Here is a 7,727-nt window from a genome sequence, read left to right as displayed (position 1 = left end):
GTTCACACACTATCATTTTCTTCCTTTGCTTGTGCTGCTATCCTCATCAAACACACAAGCACACACAAAGACACACACATATGTGAAGCTTTTAAAAGCAAAGTCAAGAATGAGCTCTGCATTTCTGTCAAATAGCATAAAATACTCCTGGTTTAAAATGCTATCTAAATATTATTAACTATCAGAATTATTATTAAATGGAACTGCATATGCATCAAGGAACAGCTAAGGTACCCAAATAATCCTAATTCTTAACCTGCTGAGAGCCAACCCTCTCTGATTTTGTGTACAAACTGCTGAAAATACACACCATAAAACTCTAGGTCTGTTTTTGTTTACCTAAATACATGAATATATATGTCTAGTCTACAGTACTAAATGTAGTGCTTCGTAGCCATGCCAACCTTTGTATTTTTCATGCAATTTTATTGTCTGGACCCATGAGATCTGTACATAGGAGAGCAGAGCTGGTGATAGGTCTAATAGCACAGGGTAATTCCCAGGAACAGGCCAGGTGCTTGGCAGACTGGAGCAGCAGATGAGGAGGAGGAGAAAGTAGTACCTGCCTCCTGGGGGATGGGTGTGAGGCTTTAAGCCACTGTCTGGCGTCATGAACAAATGCCACGAGTCCATGCTGCCTTGTAATGTCTCTGAATTCTCCAACAACCTCCACCTTTTCAATCAGAGTAACCAGAGCACGGCAAACTGCACATACAGCTTCAATGAGGCTGTGTCTGAAACATTTTCAGAGTCAAGACAGCAGTGGCAGAGAGAACATATCCAAAACGACAGAGGAGATAAAGAAAAGGAATCTGAAGGGTAAGGGTGAGGTAACAGCATATCAGAGACTCAGGTTCAAACCCTTCATATTCTTCCATATAAATGAGGTGTCAGGTCTGCAGTCATCTGCCCCTGTGCCTGAGGCCAAATGCACCTCCTGCCTTCATTGCTAACCCCCACAAAGACATTTTGGCCAAGTGCTGTGGTGACAAAGCCCTCCTGCACTGGTGCTGTAGAGTGTAAGAGGGCTATGCCCAGAGGTCCAGGTTCTTGGACCCCCATGTTGTAAATGGAGGTCCAAGGACCCATTCTACCACTATGCAGCAGGTGTCACACACCTCACTGCCTGTGCAGCCTCACACAGCTGAAGTGAAAGTACACAGAAAGACTTTATACCAAAGACACAAGAGGAGCAGACTCACCCCGTGTCAAGGGAAGGCTGGTGTATGCATTGCAGCAGTACCTGGGGGCTTCCACTGCTTGTGAGAAAGCCCTGTGCAGGTACACAGCTGGTGCCTGCAGGAACAGGCTCTGGACTCTCTGATGACCGTTTCTTACCCAGGTTTGCCTTACTGACGAAAGACCAAAACCTCCCTCTTCTCTTTCCTAGCTCAGCATCAACTGAGCTGTGCCCACTGCACCTCCAAACCTTGGCCTCATATGCCATTTAAGATTCCATGTGCTCACATTCTCTGCTTCCAGGCTTCCTTCTATGACTCCAGGCTCACAAATGTTTTGTCTGACAAGAAATATAAAAAGGCATTTCTGACATCACCCTGTGGGCAGTGTTGGGGCATCAGAGAGGGCCTGACATGAGGCTTGTCCATAACTGTTTTCCTGGGAGGCTCAATCATCCTTTCAGGTGCAGGGGATCAGTGCACTTGTGGTGGTCCCTGAGTAGCACATGCTATCTCATGGGGAATTCACAGTCCACAGTGAACAAATGGTGTCAGCCTTGTTCATGCTGCCACTAGCTCACATCTGTACCTCTCTGCAGTGCCACTGTAGGACTCTCCCACAGCTGCTCCAACATCACACCACAACTGATCATCACAAGGCACAACACCCTTCAAAACTCATACAGAAGCATCACCTTGCAACAGACCCCTATTTCAGCAGGGAAGCTGAGAGATACCAACAAATTGTGTTGGGTGTGTGTGCCACAGCCCTTGCTGAATGTACTGTGGCCATTTCCCTTTCAACCACCTTTCCATGGGTAATCTCTGTGACATCCTGGACAGGGTTCAAAGAGCTGCAAGTGGATGCAAGCCCTGCTACAAACTGACAGGAGCAAAATTTCTGAGTCCCAATCCACTTGTCTGTCTGTGTTAGGTATTTCAGTGAAAAAGGGTTACACAGGATGTGATTAAGAGGAGTCATAGGCTCTTGGTGGATTTCATTGCAGTGCTCTGCATCCAGCCTCTGCTGAATCACCTTCCATGCAGCCCCTGACAGGTTCCCTCTGGCAGATAAGACCCTTGGCCTCATGGTGAATAGGAGTCTACTGTGACTGTCAGAAATATCATCACCATTGAAAAATTTGCTAAGTGCCACCTTGAGGCAAGTGCAACACAATGTCAGCGAGTGTTTTCTACACTCAGATCTGCTTCTCAAAAATGACATATAATGCTCAAATAACAGGCCCTAAAATATGCCACATAGCCAGAACATGTGTGTTGAACTCTGATATTTTGGAGTCATTGGGATATAGTCAGTAACACCAGAGTAGTAAGGTAGATGTTTAACCTAACACTCACATCAAAATAATTGCGGATTCTAGATTGGGGATTTTCCATACCCAAACTGGTAAGGCAAAATCCATGCCAGCTTCAAAGACATTTCAAAGACACCCTTGTGACTTGCATTCAATCAGTTTGTCAACAAGTTATCCACAGGCAAGCCATAGACATGACATTGCTTTCAGGATATGTCTGGTGAAAAAAGAAATAGCCTCTGTCAGTAGGAACAAAGAAATATGTTGAACCTCTTGTTTGTTCCTCTGACTTCACAGAATCACAGAATATTCTGAGCTGAAAAGGACCCACAAGGATAATCAAGTCCAACTCTTAAGTGGATGGGGATCAAACACATGATCTTGGTGTTATTTCCACCATGCTCTGACCAACTGAGATAATTTCAGTCTACCCTGCTTTCTGCTGTTTTTGCTGAGTAAAAAGTCTGGATCACCTGAGTGCAATACTGGCAGGCCCCGTGGAGGAAAAGAGACAGAAAGACACCCCTAAATATGTGCCCAAATGCAGATGCTGATACCTATCATCAGTAAGTCATTTCCATCCCAACCCCAGAGGTCTCAAGACACACAACACAGCAAATGTGAAAGCTACTGTCTTGCTGAGTGAAATTCGTGTCTGCTGGAAAAGGAGGCCTCAAGCAGCCAGTATAAATTGCAGCAGCCCTCATGACCTGCATCAGTTCACACCAGGGAATAAAGCCAAAGCATCTCAGTGTGAATCTTCCCCAAGATACGCTCCATTGCTTTTCACTCGCCAACAAGAACTAGGACATAACTGTTTTGTTATCTGTCATTATCTGTTTTCATGTTCTCACAAGCAAATGGGTAATATTCCCTCAGCAGGTAGCACTCTGCAAGGCTGGCCCTGGGAACAGATGAGTGTATTCATTGCAGGGACCTTTGCATTGAAACTGAACCCAGTGGATCTCTGTGGCACTGGGCTGCAAAGGCAGGCAAACAAACAGCAAAGGGGACAGTGAGGTTATGCCAAACATACACTGTGCAGTTGATTTCCAGATCTGGTTCACTATCTGTATTAGCAAAGAACAAAGGAGGAGAAAGACTTAAAATATGATGCATGATAAAAATATTTCTCAGTGGGATGATTTTAAAAGTTTTCTGTTAGACATCATCTGTTCTTTAAGCCTTGAATAATGTTTCATTTTCAGAATTTATATCACAAATAATAACCACATATTGTTTCTTTTAGAAGTATCTGTGCAGGTCTTCAAATAGTTGGCTATGAGTTTGACCAAAGAATACTGTACTATATTCCCAAAAAATACTGTTGGGAGATCGCTCTCCCAACCAAGTCCTCAAGAAATAACAGGATAATAACATTACACATTGGCCCTTAGTGCTCCCCCTCAACAAACCCAGCTACTTCCCAGCACAGACTTCTTTTTTGGTAGCTGGCAAAGTTCACTCCAGCAACTTGTGCAGCATTTCCTGCTGTCCCTTTGCCACTTTCTCAAGAAAACTGGGATGGAACAAAATAGCTTTTGAGGCCAGAGTCAATTACCATCCCCAGATACTTTACATTCAACTTGCCATCTGTGTTTTGTTTTCTTGTTAAGAGGGTTTTGTAACATTTTTTATTATCTACTGTAACTAGAAACAACAGCAGGAAATCATGTAGTGCAAAGCAAGTATAGCGAGTGATTTGGCTTCGCAATCACTGGCATCAATCCTTACTTGAAACCTCACCCCTGCAAGCCTTTTCCGTCCTCTCTTGCACATGTACCTACAAGAGAGAGAGGGTGAAAGTGTGGGGCAAAAGCATGCATATGGCAGAAGGGCAGAAGATGGCTAAAAACACTCCCCAGAAATAATAAGGCATAGCAGGGTTGATGTTGCAGATATCATTTCCAAACAGCATGCAAACTAGTTAGCTCTGTTCTAATTTTTCTGAGAGGGACACTAACTTTTTTGCATCTTTGGTCAACCCAAAAGACTATCTGACTGTCCAATTTACTCGGTCTTGTGCTCCCAGCAATTTGATTAACAGCTTTATTGATTAATAGTGATTAGTTTAACCAATGGACTTAACCTCAGAATTAATGTGTGGTCAGTAATGTAAGTGACTTGTAAAAAAAAAGTAATCCTGATTGCTGTCTTGCAGCCCATTTTCCATTAAATCTTTCTTTTAATTTGTAACCTTCTGCTTTGTGTAAAAACTCACCATCTCATACAACTCCAGTTTCAGTGTTTGGACTCCTCTGTATACACTAAGTGGAGGAAAAAAGGAGGAAGGAACATGGATTATGATGTCCGAGTGTAGGGTTATTGTAAAATTGCACTCGCTGCATGCCAGGGAATAGGAAATTTCATTTTCAAGGGCTCCCTGGGGAGCGGAGATAAACTACAAAAGTCACAACTTGTCATAATTAAACACTCATGCCCATTACACACAAAGGAAATTATGCACATTTATCTAGGTCATTGAAACATTCATATGGCAATACTACACAGGAACGTCCATTAATATCCTGTAAGAATTTAGTGAAAGTGTTCTCCCAGAAGCGATGCAAGGCTGTCTCTGATGAAGGTGCTGGAATAGCATGGAGGAGGCGGGGGAAGGAATGGGAATGGTTAATGTATTTCCAGAAGGAATGCAAAAATACTTAAATGGGTATACCCACCATTCCTTCTTTGCCAAGTAAAGCATAAATATGTTAATTGGAAAAGCTTTTCCTATCATTATTCTATATGGTTATCAAGCAATAGCAATGGAAGTGGTTTTAAAAGTGATAAACAGCAAGTGTTGTGGTGCTTGGAAGTCAGCTTGGTTCTTCTAGTGAAATTTGGTGTACTGGAAGTTGATAGCTCTGAAAATGTCTCCCGCCTCTTCTCTCAGATTTGTATTCATTTTTAGTATCTACTTTCTGTGGGAATGTATGTGTGGGTTTACAAATAAGAAAATATTTTTCTACAGATATTGTTGTAGTCATCCATATTCCCTTTAATCTCCTCAATGGTAAACTGTAGTAATTTTGCCTGCCCTCCGGTACTTCCCAAAAGTCAAAAATATGTTTTCCCCCATTAAAAACCCAGCAAGAATTGCTAGAAACAGCCCTGATGAGTTTGGCTCTAGCATCTCCTGGGAAATTAATGGCCAGGTGTCACTAATGGCTCTCAGCTTTGTGTCAACACTCCAAGTTACTCTTAATCCCCAGGACAGGCTCTACTCTTTATTGCTTAATTAGAACACAAACAGTTCTATGAAAATAACACTGATGGTCTGACTCAAACTCACAAAAGAAGATAAAATGCAGGAGTTAAGGGTTAAAAAAAAAATCCCAGAACTAACACGCAGCCATCTGTGTAAGTAGGTTTTGTTTTATGGCAAACACTGTTAATAGAAATGACTGATTTTTTTTTTTTTCAAAATCTGATCTTTTGCAGCTAAAAGACCTGCATTCATTTGCTTTTATTCCTAGATTATGGTTTATGCTCTTTGGACCACTGCCAAGTATGTGACAACCCTCGTGTGGGAAAGTGGCATGAATTTTAAGAATGAATGAGTAGTCTTCCAAGTGTTTGTGCCAGAAGCACCTCATTCACTAGTGGTGTTTGTTTTTTACTTACATAAGATGTTTTATTCATCCAGTCAAAGAAAAAAGTCTTACCATATAACCCCTGAAATTTGTGCATCTCAAAGGGTCACAAGGTAGAAGAACCCACAAATTTGATATTCCATCAAAATATTGGATAAAACTCTCACTCAATGTTCACAAGAAATTCATAACAAGTCATGAACCATTTTTTTAATTCAAAAGGACAGGAGTTTGTGATAACATCTGAGGTTATTTCACTTTCGTTTGCTTTCAAAATGCTTTTCAAGCTCTGACATGTACAATAGTTTGCTGCTTGAAGAAGTGTTCCATCCCCAGCTCCAGAGGTTGAAAGGTCTGTCTAAAGAAGAGTGTTCCTAAAAAGCCAAATCAATTTAACCATGAAAGTTTATTCTTCTAGATTCAAACTTTATTGTCGGAATGATCTAAGGATAATTTTTATGAATATGTATAGCTTTTTTTTAATATGGATAAAGCAATCCAAATTAAGCCCTGTGCTCTGTTTAAAATATGTGGCTTGCAATGTTTGTCTGACTGTAGAAGAAATTTCCAGACCTGAACTAGTAAGACCCATGTCTGGATGTAGATTCAAACACATGATTTTGCTTAAGACACTTTGTTCCAGCTGCCAAAGAAAGAATTTTTATTCTTTAGCTATTTGTGAATCTGGATATACACCAGATACACTCCTACAGTAAAGCAGGAACACGACCTTTAGACTTTTACAGAAAACCAATGCTAAAATGCAATTCAAATGATTGTTTTACAATGCATTAAAAAAACCCTTTCTCTTCCAAATTAGCAGATAATTCCAGACTAAGTCCCATTTCCTTCAAGAGGATGTTAGTGAAAATAAGCTGTTATTTTATTGGTTTTCATTGGTGTCTGTCCCTTGGAAAAATAAGAAAAGCAGTGATGCAGCCATCAGTGTTTTGAATGCATTTGGAATATGTGCCATACCTATTAGCAGTGCTATTATCCCTGTCGGCAGCGCTGCTGTGCTTCTGCTAAGCTGCCTCAGAAGGCTCACATACATACAATGCATCCTGTTTCTTCTAAGAAAAAAATCACTTAAGCTGACTTCTGCTAATCCCCCTGGCCACACAGAGTGGGCTCAGTCAGGCTGAGGAGCCAATTTATAATCAGATCTATATTACCTCTTGCAAGATAGAAATTTAGCTTCACATTTGGAAAAGGTGAGAGGGGGGAGAAAATGTTGAAAGGTTTTCACAGCTATCCTGGTAACAAAATCTGTATGAGCTCCATATTGGAAATCACTGTAATAGCACAGAACATCTACTGAGCAATATTAGTTACTCTCTTTTTTCTGTCTGTGTGTGTAACACCCAAGTACAAGTTTTAACAGTGCATATGCACTACAGACTTATGACTTTGTACATTCAAATTAAGAGCTTTTGAGAGATGTGTTGCTTCATTTCTTTCAGCCAGTACTAGTTGTAGCCTTTTTTAGCACGAGATATAAATTTTACATATTGTGAAATACACCACACACTTGCACTATAAATTATTTCCCTAGGGTTTCCCTGGGGTAGAAAGGTTGATTTTAAGCAGATTATCTGTCCAAGTTTGGCTGTGTGCATTTGTCACTTGAGTGTTCA

Source organism: Onychostruthus taczanowskii, unplaced genomic scaffold (assembly GCF_017590055.1).
Source record: "Onychostruthus taczanowskii isolate IOZ18803 unplaced genomic scaffold, ASM1759005v1 scaffold17, whole genome shotgun sequence".
In the NCBI taxonomy this organism is placed as follows: Eukaryota; Metazoa; Chordata; class Aves; order Passeriformes; family Passeridae; genus Onychostruthus; species Onychostruthus taczanowskii.
Note: the sequence above shows the minus strand (reverse complement) of the source record.